The sequence below is a fragment of the Eptesicus fuscus genome, chromosome 6 (assembly GCF_027574615.1).
Source record: "Eptesicus fuscus isolate TK198812 chromosome 6, DD_ASM_mEF_20220401, whole genome shotgun sequence".
Lineage (NCBI taxonomy): Eukaryota > Metazoa > Chordata > Mammalia > Chiroptera > Vespertilionidae > Eptesicus > Eptesicus fuscus.
The window spans coordinates 57,191,926-57,205,488 of NC_072478.1; the positions used below are offsets into that span (position 1 = coordinate 57,191,926).

At 40.4% G+C, this 13,563-nt stretch overlaps 1 long non-coding RNA gene across 1 annotated transcript; it reads right to left on the bottom strand.

Annotated features, from left to right (window-relative positions):
* Positions 1–3,003: 3,003 nt before the first annotated feature.
* Positions 3,004–8,034, bottom strand: LOC129149465 (uncharacterized). The gene is made up of 2 exons (XR_008556364.1): positions 7,862–8,034; positions 3,004–3,249 (listed from the first exon to the last, which is right to left on the bottom strand). It is a non-coding gene; the product is annotated as an uncharacterized LOC129149465 (long non-coding RNA).
* Between the last annotated feature and the right edge of the window lie 5,529 nt (positions 8,035–13,563).

Genomic DNA, 13,563 nt, shown 5'->3' on the forward strand with positions numbered 1-13,563 from the left:
GTCTTAAAATGCTTTTTTCTTTTGTCCACTCCTCATTATTTTTCAGGGCTTTCAGAATAAATCATTACTCTATTTACAATGATAGTTTAAGAAATATATTCCTGATGTTTCTGAAGAGGGATGGAAGCTCAACAGAGCTGAGTTCTAGTAGAAAATGGTTCTTTTGATTTGTGGGTAATCATTATAAGACATATAGGAAGCACCCATTAGTCACAAGTCTTAAACCCTGCCCTCCCCCCCGCCCCCCAGGCATATAAGTTTTTTAGGGTTGCCATAACAAGACCGAAAACTAGGTGGCTTAAGTAACAGAAACTTATTCCCTAAGTTCTGGAGGCCAGAAGTCCAAAATCAAGATGTTGCCGGAGCTCTCCTCCCTCAGAAACCTGTAAGACTCTTTCTTGAGTCTTCCAACTTCTGAGAGCCCCAAGCATTCCTTGGCTTGTGGTAGCATAACTTTATTATCTGCCTCTGTCTTCACATGTCTTTCTTCCACATTTCTCTCTTTTTATAAGGAAACCAGTCATATTGGATTAGGGTCCACCCTCTTTAACTTAGTATATCTGCAGAGATCTAAACAAAGTCACATTCTGAAGTTCTGGGTAGATATGAATTTTTAGGAGACATCACTCAATCCACTACAGTGGAAAAGAGACCTATAAAATTGCATTATACTCATTCTGTAGGAAGGTGAAGGTTTCAGAATGGTACTGTGCAATTTGGTACCCCATCCAGCACTATGGCCATTTATCTTTTATACTTAGAGTTGAGATTAAAGAGTAGAAATCACCAGGAGTGACTCATTTCAGTCATTTGAGAGTATTTTCTCTAAAAATTTCTTCAAATATTAGAAAAATGAATGATTTGAAGAGAAATATGGACCTGATAAAATATTATTAAAGTGGAAACATTAAGAAATAATGTTCTTTGCTGGATAAATGCCCTTTACATGTAAAAGAAAAAATAAACTGTAAACATTTCTTCAGGTCTTTAATTTTACCTGTTTTAATTCCCCTCACTAGATGACTTATACAACTTTACTAAAAAGCCAGCTTCATGAACTCTCTCATGACACAGTATTGTCTTCTACATCTTTCTTTCTTCATTCAACTCCTCTCTCTCCTTTACCTCCATGAGGAGGGTGTATCCCTTTTCCTGACAAAGGCTGATCTCTCCCTGGATCTTTTTTACCCATCTTTTATTTCTTCTCACCTCACTACTATTTTCCCCTGTTTTTACTGGCCCTTGTTGCTCATACTGTGTATTTAAATGAAGGTATTTCCCAAGGTTCTTGCCTCAAAACCTTTTATTTTCTTTGATGATTTTACAAACTCTCACATATTCAATTTATATGTTTATAGCTATATCTATAGATACTACAGTGCTAGGTGATTTTTCTGCCCTTTAAAAAACAATATCTTCTTTAACCCTCAAATAAAGTCTATGAGTTGGATATTATTATTCAGAGAACAAAACAGGTTTAGAAATATTAAGCCAATTTTGAGAAATCATATAGTAAGTCAAGGTACTGAGAAAGCAAAGGTTCTCTGCATGGATCCATTGCCGGAGGCTAATTCCAGCATGTCATAAATGCACGAAGTTTCATCAAAAGGTTGATGGAACCTTGAGGCTTCAGCAGGGCTGAAGATACATATTATTGCCTGTTGGAATGGCCAAAGGCATTTCCCCAAACCTAAAGATCTGCATATCTTATTGCCTGTTACCAGACAGCTGAGGGCATTTTAATCTACATGTTACTGCCTCCTGCTGGCCAAACACCTGAACACCCTAAGGTAGTTCCCTCAAAACTGACAATGCCTCTGTATACTAAACCTTAGCCTTTGATACACATATATATCTATTTTGCTTTAGGGTAATTTGTGTTAATAAAGAGCGAGGGGTCCAGAGACTCAGAGAACTTGGTTACTGAAGCTAAGCCCTCCTCTGGCTTCCCCATGGATTACAAATTTATATTTTATTTCTAGTCTCTATTAGCCACAGCACCTTCTCCAGATTCCTGAACACTTCCAGATGCCAAAAAAACACCTACAGGCATTATTCCATCAACATCTCAATAAGCCCAATGCACCTTGTTACCTTCTATTTTTTGTTAAAAACACATCACTCCCTATTTCAGGGCTCAGGTTCTAAACATTAGGATTATCCTGCCACTTCTTGTTTTTATAGGACTCTTCACACAATCAAGTAATTGCTTGCCAAATTCATCATAATGTCTTGAGTCCTGTTTCATGCTGCCACACTAGTTCAAGTTTCTATCTCTTGCCTCGTCTATTCCAAAAGTATTCTCGCTGCTCCCTTTGCATCCTGTACATGCATCCTACATGATGATTAGCCATCCTGAGGCCCAGTTAAAGGGTGTTATTCACTTTCTCATAGTTCTTCAGGATTTCTGTTTCCTGCTGAATTAAGTATAGATTCCTTACCCTCAAGGGGAAATATAAAAGATTAGTTGAGAAAGTGCACATAAAACATTTAGCACAATGTTTGCATATAGAAAGAGCTCAATTCACATTTTATAATTACAATTCAGTGCTCTTCACAATGTGATCTACACTTACTCTTCCAGCACACATTCCAAGGTCCTTCAACTCTATATTCTAAAGGGACACATAAGCACATGTGTACTTTCTGCTGAAGTGCTTCTATTCACATTGGTTTTCCTTTCCTGTCATTGTTTATCTCTGCTTTTGAAATCCTTTCAATTGTAGATTTTTCTCAAAGGCCATCTTCATGAAGATTTTTCTGATTCAAGATTTATTTGTGCAAGTTGATAGAATTATCTCCTATTGTCCCATAACACCTCATTTATAATTCTCACATAAAAGCAATGTAGACTACATGGGAATGTAATTGTCTGGGTACTTAATTTCTCTTCTCTGGATTATAAAGTCTCAGAAGACATAACTTGCATCTAATTAATTCAGCATCTTTATAGAGCCTGACATTGTAAATTGCAAAATATTTGTACTCAATATAGACTTGAAGTTAATTTCTATTATCTTTCTATAAATTTATTAAGATATGAGTCTGCTACAAAAAGACCCCAAATTACTCTGGCTCGAATGAGACAGAAGGGAATAGGGAGGCATGGTGTCTGCGGAAGGTAGGGAACTTTGCATAGGTTGACCTGGGGACCAGGTTTCCTCTGTCCTTCTGTTCAACCATTTCTTTGGTTGCCACTTCATCTTCATGGTAGAGGCTAGCTTAACTGCTGTATGTTCTCAGTACAGCCTGTGGAGAGAAGAAGAGGAAGCAGGAGTCAGGTAATTTTCTTGTAAGGAAGTACCACATAAGTAACACAACAGATTTCATTCATATTCAAGTGATGGGCTTTTAGTCACCTGGCCACGCTGAGCTGCAAGGGAGACTAGGACATAAAGTCTCTAGACAAGTGGGTAGTCCTATCCCCATTTACTCAGGACATTTCTATTTCTAAAACAAAGACTTGGAGAATAAAAAATGGGGAACAATTAGCAGTCTTTGCCACACCTCCTCATGAAATAATTTGTTATGTTGTATTTTGTTTTTACTCTCAGTATCTTCTCATAACAAGACCACTTAGAGCAGGTATCCTCAAACTACGGCCTGCGGGCCACATGCGGGTGTTTTTGCCGTTTTGTTTTTTTACTTCAAAATAAGATATGTGCAGTGTGCATAGGAATTTGTTCATAGTTTTTTTTAAACTATAGTCTGGCCCTCCAACGGTCTGAGGGACAGTGAACTGGCCCCCTGTTTAAAAAGTTTGAGGACCCCTGAAGAGATTAAATCTTTCTGAATAAATGAGTGTTTTGGTTAGCTGAGTATATATTTATTAAGGCACTAAAATTTTTATTTGGTTCTTTTAAACAAAATATTTCAAAATGTGTTGCATTTTTAATGAAATTATTGAGCATATTTTAATTATTCCTTGGATGTTTGGGGTCTTCTTAATAAACATTCACAATTTTATTGAGCTGAAATAGAAGTCCTTGGACATGAAGGCTCAAGTTCCTCTTTATAAACTTTCACTACCCCATTGTGATGTAATATAGTGATAGACTTGGGTATTTACCACACTTTTATTCCCATACTCAATGCCCCCAGATCTGATGTCTATTTTAAGGTAGTAATCCTAGTCCTTCCCCTTACTATTTTAGACTTTTAGTTGATAATGCTTGCTAGCATTAGTGCAAATGCCTACAGAAGCCCTGATCTTCTTTGTTGTTTTTTTTTTTTTTTTTAAATCTTTATTAATTTCAGAAATGAAGGGAGAGAGATAGAAACATCGATGATGAGAGAGAACCATTTATCGGCTGCCTCCTGCACATCCCACACTGGGGATTGAGCTTGAAACCAGGGCATGTGCTCGGACCAGGAATTGAACCATGACCTCTAGGTTCATAGGTAAACACTCAACCACTGAGCCATGCCGGCTGGGCCTGATCTTCTTTCTTGCTGTTTATAATATTTTATGAACTTAGAAATAAAATATAACACCATGTGCCTGGCACAGTTCTAGGTGTTTTACATATTTTAATTAATTTCATCCTATAACAACTCTGTAAAAATATTATTATTTTCTTCCTCTCAGATGGATCCAACAGAGCATTGAGTTTAAGTAACTTGCCCAAGGACACAGGACTAGTAAACAACAGAGGCAGGATTCAACTCAGTGTAGCTCTGGAGTCTGTTCGCTTAGTAATTACACTTAAGTGTTTTTTTCAATTCTATTCAAACTAAGAATAAATAGATTCTGAAAGAGAGTGAGAGGCACTCTTGTATAAATAGCATTTTTGGTCTTTAGAGCATTCTCTCCTTGCTCTGTTACATGCAGGTTGAATAAGTGAGGTAATGTGGCAGCTTGAGTTGGGCAGTTACATCTGAAAGCAGTGAGGGAGCTTATTCCATATCATGCAAAGTAGTATTGCAGATTAGCTGCCAGGCGGCAAAGGAGAACAAACAGCTGGGCACTCAGAGGATTCAGAAAGAACGCCTTAGTAGTAGTCCGGTGACTCAGGGGAGTCAGTCTCCAAAGTGTGAGCACCAAATGCAGGGGGCTTTGCCTTTTATCCCCTTAGTTTCTTTGTCTCCCAAATATGGACCAGGCTTCCAGACTTTTTGTGGGCTTTGTAGCCCCGGTGGGTTGGAATGGGGGAAGTGAGATTATACCCAAAGGCCTGGCCTGGCTATTGCCAGCATTGCCAACCGCCTATGGGGGTTGTGTATGGTTCATGGTTTATGGCCTCTGCAAAATGGAAGTATTCAGGGAAACAGGTTTTTGTAAGGCTAGCTGGGACACAAGTGGAAAGGGTTTGGGGCTAGCAAGCATATGCACCAGAGGTAACATTCAGTGTTTCTTCTCTTCTACATTTGATGTCACTGTAATTAGAAAGCCACTTACTGTCCTTTTCACAGTGGCCAAACTGTTCCATGGCTCTTGATTTGGAACACATGTAAGACTGATGTTTTACATATTGACAGTTCATGTCACCATATTGACAGTTCATGTCAGAGGGAAAGTGTCACAGGAAGAAAGAAGCGTAGAGAATGTCACCAGTGTTTTCCTTTGGTGCTAAATATAGACCATATAATCATGCTTATAAACATGATTGAGTTAAAGATTATCTCTTGGTCAAGGATAATGGCATCTACCTTGTGCAGAAAGTTGGTATTTGGAAAGAAAATATAAATTTGAAAAATATAATGTAAAGTATCTGAACAGTTGTTAACTTAAGTATAAATGTGGCATACAGTATCTTTTCTTTAATCCTCACCCAAGGATATTTTTTTCATTGATTTTTAGAGAGAGTAGAGGAGTGGGGGGCGGGGGGGAGGAGATAGATACAGAGAGAAAGAGAGAGAGAAACATGGACTCTTGTGTATGCAGGCTGACGTTCTATCCACTGAGCAACATTGGCCAGGGCTGGCATAGGGTATCTTAAAGTGAGAAAATACTAACTAGGAACAATGCCAATGGTTGGGAAAAGTAGTCAAATGAAAAATGTTTTATAAATGCTGATGATAGAGGAGACAGTATCTAAGATTGTGATAACCTCCACAAGATTGATATTTTCAAGTGACTTTGAGGCTTTGCTAGTTTATTTTGATAACTAAAATAAGTTTTTGGAGTATTTCTTATGTGTTTACTCATATTTCTGCTTCAAAAACAACCCAGGTCATTTTTTCTTATAGCAGAGGTGGCTATCACTGATGGAAAATAAGAAGTCTCTTATCTATTGCTGTGAATGGCTTTATTATAAGATAGCAGCATATTTTTGAGGTCCACAATTTGGTTTATTACAAAGTAAGCATAATAGTAGAATTTTCTGTAAAATCACATAATGCTAGCATTTTGCACTCTTGTACCTCATTAGCCTGTCAAAATGAGTGGTTTCACTCATTTTTCATATAACAACACATATAATTATGTTATAAAACTTGTTCTGAAGCATAGAAAGGAAATAAACTAGCCCATATAGCATCAAAATGACTATGAAAGGTATAGTGGCCTAGCAGTAAGAAATTTTATATTTCTAGAACTTGATATTGGCAGATATAAATACTGCTACTTCAAATTACTAGATATTCTGTCTTCTTTTCTTCTCCTCACTTCACTCAGCTATGAGAACACAAGTATACCCCAATGAACACAGAATACCTAGGAGTGGGGGAAGAGTACACTGATGTTAATTGTTGGCCTACTGCCAAAGTGTCCCTTAGGTTATAAAGATTTCCTTAGATTTAAGCAATATGGGCCAGTGCCTATTTTCAAGGCTTTGCTGGCTTCAAGTATTTAAACTCTTTAGAGACTTCATACACCCCTACACTTAATGGTTATATGAAGAGGTTGCCCAAGGTGAAAGCTGAATTTCTTGAGTTTCTATTAGAACTTTAAGCTGATTTAGCCTCAACTCTGAATTTGCAATAAAGCAATATCTTATATAATCTTGAGCACTTGATTTTGTAATTTTGGTTTGATGTTTTGGATAGGATCATTGTCCATCTGAAATGATCATCTGTACCAAATTCCCTGGCAGAGGCGGAGGTCATGCTTCAGCGCCACATTGCTTTATGGCAAGGCTAAGTACTTTTACTGTAACATGTGACTGTGAATGTAAACTCAGATCTGCCTGGTGCTTCATCCTGTGTCTTTTATGTCCATGAGTTTTGTCTCATTTTTTACCCCATGTAAACTGAGATTCTAAACTCAATTAATTCACTGCATTGCAATAACGAAAATATCCACTTGTGCCAAGCTTTTAATGAATTTCCTAGAAGTGATTGAAAACTTGAAAGTAATAGGGATGGGAGCTCCAGTGGCGCAATCGGTTAGGGCGCGGCACTTATAAGAAAGTAATAGGGATGAGTGCATTGTCATGGACCCATTTGCCTCATTTTCTCTCTATTTTTATTCCTTGTTCCTTTCTTCTTATTTTGCTTTAGAGAATTTTCCAGAGTCTATCTCTTTATCATGAAGGCTTTTCCCTACTCCCTCCACAAGCTTTCACAGGTTGATATGTAGGCCCTAAAGAACTTAATTTTTACTCTAAGGACTTTGAATATCATCATTCCAGATAAAAGAGCTTTCTTCCTCAGAAGAATTACAGTGTCAACTGTTAGCTGTTATAAACTTTATCCTATTACTAGAGGCCCAGTGCACAGATTCATGCACCGGTTGGGGTGCTTCAGCCTGAATTGTATCCTCTCACAATCCAGGACCCCTCAGGGGATGTAGAAGTGTGGGAAGCGGCAGGCAGTTGGGGCGGAGCCTGAGCAGAGCTTGGAGCTCAGCGCTTGGTGCTCCTAACCGCTTGCTGCTCTCTCCTAACCACTTGCCATTCGCTCCTTACTGCTCGCTCCTTACCACTTGCTCCTTACTGCTCACCGCTCGCTCCTTAGGTCCTTAGTGCTGCTGCAGAGATGGAAGAGGCTCCCGCCACCGCCAATGTGCTCGCCAGCCATGAGCCTGGTTTAGGGCTTTTGGCTGAGCGGGCTCTCCCGCTATGGGAGCACACTGACCACCAGGGGGCAGCTCCTGCATTGAGCATCTTCCTCCTGGTGGTCAGTGCGTGTCATAGCAACCAGTCATTCTGGTCGTTCCATCATAATGGTTGCTTAGGTTGTCATATATATAGTATATATAGACTAGAGGTCCAGTGCACGAAATTTGTGCATTGGGGGGGTGGGTTTCCCCTCAGCCCAGCATGCACCCTCTGCAATCCAGGACCCCTCGGGGGATGTCCAACTTCCGGTTTAGGCCTGATCCCTGTGGAATTGGGCCTAAACTGGCAGTCGGACATCCCTCTCGCAATCTGGGACCGCTGGCTCCTAACTGCTCACCTGCCTGCCTGATCACCCCTAACTGCCTCTGCCTGCCTGCTTGATCACCCCTAACTGCCCTCCCCTGCTGACCTGATCTTGCCCCCAACTGCTGTCCTCTGTCAGCCTGATCTCACCCCCAACTGCCTCTGCCTTCCTGAAAACCCCTAACTGCCCTCCCTTGCTGGGCTGATATCGCCCCCAACTGCCCTCCCCTGCTGGCCTGATCTCACCCCAACAGCTCTCCCCTGCTGGCCTGGTTGCCCCCAACTGCCCTCCCCTGCCTGCCTGATCTCGCCCCCAACTGTTCTACCCTGCTGGCTTGATTGCCCCTAACTGCCTCTGCCTGGCTGATTGCCCCCCAAATGCCCTCCCCTGCCGGCCTGATCTCAGCCACAACTGCCCTCGCCTGCCGGCCTGATCTCACCTCCAATGGCCCTCCCCAAAAGGCCTGATCTCGCCCCCAACTAGCCTCCCCTGCCAGCCTGATCGCCCCTAACGGCCTCTGCCTCAGCTCCCACCACTATGGCTTTGTCCGGAAGGAAGTTGGACATCCGGAAGATGGCCGGTTGACCCAGTCTAATTAGCATATTACCCTTTTAGTAGTATAGATAGATTATATAGGATAGGATTGCTTAAATGGGGTCGGGAGAGCCTTTTTCATCAGGAGGAGATGCTTTTGGCAGACAAAAATACATAATCCCTATATCTGGACTGATAGTCAGCCATATGAACTATACTGCCAAACCGGTCATTAAAAAATTGAACCGCTTTCTTATACCTTACACTAAACAACTGTTGACCTTAAAACCCCTCCTCAGCCCTCACCTTAGGTTCTGCCTTCACAGTTCATCCAGATTAGGTTCTGACTGGTCAGTTTCTATGCCAGTCAGCATCAAAAGCTCCTCCTCCTAGGCAGCCATTGGTTCCTCGCACTTTACCCAGATTTGGTTCTGATTGGTCGGTTTCTATGCCAGTCAGCGTCAAAAGCTCCACCTCCTACGCAGACATTGGCTCCTGGCATTTCACCCAGATTTGGTTCTGATTGGTCAGTTTCTATGCCAGTCAGTGTCAAAAGTTCTGCCTCCTAGGCAGACATTGGCTCCTGGCACTTCACCCAGATTTGGTTCTGATTGGTTGGTTTCTATGCCAGTCAGCATCTCTGGACCTATCAACAGGCCTGATCAGAGAGGGAGGGCTGATCAGCAGCCCCAGCGGAGGCCAGAGAGAAAGAGAGGTGCGGCTGCTGGCCAGGCCCGGAGCAAAAGAGAGAGGCAAGTACTGGTCAACAGCTGCCATGAAGTCTATGGATCAGATCCTGCCTCTCTCTCCCTTGGCCTCTCTGCAGGCCTTATCCACAGCCCCCTTGGCAGTCAGTGCTGGGTCAGCGACCCAGCACTGACTTCTGGTTGGTTGAGCCTTGGGTTGTTTTGAATGTTATGGACCCTGGGATTTTATATATTAAGATGAGTAATAGCTCAGTAAGTTTACTAATTGCTTTCCTCCTCACATCTCTTCTCATTTATTCTTCCTTTCCATTTTCCTTTCATTATTGTTAGGGTCGCTGAAGGAGGAATGCATGAGGCCAAAAGGGGTAAAGAATTGTGAATTTATTATTACATCTGCTAGAAGAAGGGCTGAGACCAAAATGCCATTAGTGGGGTAGAGTAGGGGGAGCGGGATATTTATGTCTCTTGTAAAGGTCAGTCAGATAACTGGTCAGATCAGGTGTAGGTGGGGGCCAGGTGTAGGTGGTCCACTGAAAACTGGGTGAGGTGGTTTATAGGAAACTGAAGCCTGTTAATCATGAGACCTATAATGAGAATAACAGGAAGATCGCCAGAAGGGGTGAGAGAGCCCCAAGCAGAGCATAATGGAGTGCAAGAATGTGCCTAACAATTACGTCTTTCTTCTCTTCCCCCCTTCCTCTCTTCTTTCCTTACTTCCTTCCGGCCTTGTTCAACTGATAGGTACTAGATACTCTCCTAGACACTGAGATACGGAGAATGAATAAGATATATCCTTACTTTCAAGAAGCATCAGTACAGAAAGGGGAACTCCCCAAACAAAAATCCACAGTGTGGGGTGGAACTAAAGGTCATTTTATAGTTGTTAGCTTGGAGGATTGCTTTGATGGCAATGTCATTAATAGAAAATACTGGAAAATGAGGTTTTAGGCAGAAATAATGTTTGGTTTTCAAAATGGTAAAGTTTTTTAATCAGACAACCAAAGAAGTCCAGGCTGCTTGTCACTACTTGAGCCAATTTAGCAGAGACAGGGTTGAATCATAGCTGAGTGTTTAGTCCAACACTGCCAGCAATATGGGAGAGCAGCAGGTCATCTACAAAAATCTTCTCTGCGCACCCCCATAAGCCAGCTGCTTATATTGGGTAGGACAAAGATTACATGGGGGAAATAGGCAAAAAGGAATAAGAATGGGTATGCAAAAAAGGGTATTACAGGCAAGGGGAAGTCAGCAATGCTGGCTAGTGTGGGACTCCACTGTTTGGGCAACTAGGTTGTTAATCTTTCCATGATGATAGGCAGTTCTTGAATGAGAATGGACCACATTCCAAGCTGGACTCTCAGGTCCAAGGTTGACTCCTGGGGTAAGGTTTACTCCCAGGTCCCAGGGGCATACAACTCCCATCCAGGTTAGACGGTGCTTTCTTTAATTAGAACAAAACAATCACAGTTAACTGAGCATGATTAATATTTATTTTATTTCTGTTTAAAAAATATATTTTTATTGATTTCAGAGAGGAAGGGAGAGGGAGAAACATCAGTGATGAGAGAATCATTGATTGGCTGCCTCCTGCACGCTCCACACTGGGGATTGAGCCGCAACCCAGGCATATGCCCTGACAGGGAATTGAACCATAACCTACTGCTTTATAGGTCGATGCTCAAGCACTGAGCCACACTGGCCGGGCTCTTATTTTATTTCTTATAATTAATAGCTAGTCCCCAGTACTCCATTTCTGCCCCTAATAGTTTCATGTACCTTTAAGACACTTGAAAAGAGAAAAATTCAGTTTGGAGCTTCGGAAAGAGATTAAAGTTGGAATATACTAGTAATTTTAAGAATCACCAGCATGTGTGGGTGGATTGCTTTGATAGAAAAGGAAGGAGAAAAAAAAAGAAAAAGAAATAGGGACCTGAAAGGATGTGCTCTTAAATAACATTCACCTTTTGCAGGTGGTCAGAAGCAGAGCCACTAAAAGTAAATCAAAAGTATACTGTAAAAGTAAAAAATTACATGGAAACTAATCCAGTCCCTTTCCAAACTCCTGCCTTCCTTTTATGACCATAAAACCATGGAGACTGTAGATACAAAGAGTGCCTAGCAAGGTCGGATAAGAATAAGGATTAGTACTTTAAGAAAGAGAGGAGCTTCATAAGGGAGGAAATAACTGACAGGGTACAATGCCTCACAAACATTAAGTTGACTGAAGACTGAAAAGAAGCCAGTGATGAGTGTTCTATCTTCCTTAACTTACTGTTATAGATTGTTCCAGTTCCATCTTATTCTATTTCAGTGATAATGGAGGGCAGAAAGTAACCAGCTTTCTCACTTTTCTTGCCTGCTACTTTTTTTTTTTCACCATTTCCATTAAGTTCCATTCTTTTAAGAATTATTTTGTAAGTCTTCTTAGAAATATATTCTAGTTTTTTGTTTCTCTAAAGTTCCTATTGAATCTTATCCTGACAGAATCTCACTAGTTGAATTGAACTAATGCTTCATTTGACCTCATTATGTTTTTTGTTTTTTTTAAAAAATATTTTTATTGATTTCAGAGAGGAAGAGAGAGAGAGAGAGAGAGAGAGAGAGAGAGAGAGAGAAACATTAATGATGAGAGAAAATCATTGATCAGCTGCCTCCTGCATGTCCCCTACTGGGGATCAAGCTGCAACCTGGGCCTGTGTCCTGGCCTGGAGGTTTATGCTCAACCCTGAGCCAAAATGGCCGGGCCTTATTATGTTTTTGTTAATAATTCCTATATAGCACTTGTTTATTTAGAGGAATGCTGAATTCATGGATCATATTCAGCTGTGGTGCTTATGTTTACATTTTTGTGTAGGCCAAATTTAGTAGATCTCAGTACATCGTCATACAGCTGGTTTTACCAGATGTAAAGGATATGGTTATAGGAAACCTGAATATTTTGTTTTGTTCTTTTGCTTGGGGTCGAGGGAGAAAGACTGAGTAAGCATAATGGAAAAGATAAGACAAAGACAATTAAAATTTTTAAATTAAATTTATTGGGGTAACATTGGTTAATAACATTATATAATTTTCAGGTATACAGCATCATTATTTGACATCTATGCTCTATTGTATACTCACTACCTGAAGTCTATTTTCTTTCTGTTTCCATATATTTGGCCCCCTTTATCAACTTCTTCTTTCCCTGCTCACTTTCCCTCTGTTATCTGTATCTATGAGTTTCAAAGACAACTATTAAAATGGTTTTTTGGTTAACAGAATCCATGCTGAAGGTTTATATCAATGTGGCCAAAGATTGATAGAGTCATTTAAAATAGTAACAAAATGGCTTTCTAGTTCTGAAAGGGCATAAGAAGTTGAACAGATTTAGATGCTTAAAGTCAGAGAACGTTGTCTTTTCTTAAGTGATAAACTTCTTTGGATTTGACATCTCACAAAGTGATTTTATTTTGCTATTTTCTATAAAACATACGATTGGTTTTATGACCATTTTACATTATTTTATTACTTTTTAAAGGATTCATGCAATAAATTTTAGTTTATTTTCTAAAGGAGAACTAAAAGATAAATTGCATTGGGGCTGAAATAATTCCTTCTTCTTATATCTAAACATTCATGTACATCGGTTTGTGTAAAACTTAGTGATCACAACGCCAATAAATCTAAAATCTATTTATGTTTCATTTTTTAGGGGGGAGAAGTATATTTCTGTTCTTGTCAAGTTGGGTGCCGGGGTACCTATTACCAAGACTCCAGTCCAACTCTTAAACAAGTCATCAGGGATGGCATAGAAGTTACTGGAGGACCTGGCCACAGCATTCAGGCCCTTGAAGTCTTTCTTCTTGCTAATTCATCCAGAGAAGATGCAACTGATTGGAAGGATCTTTAATTTAGATGGGCTTATCCTATCAGGTGGTTCAGGGGCTGAGATGGCAGGTGTTAAATCAGTTTATGATATTTTTCAAACATACAATAAAGTTCAGAGAATTTTACAGTGAAAAACCACACTATATATAAG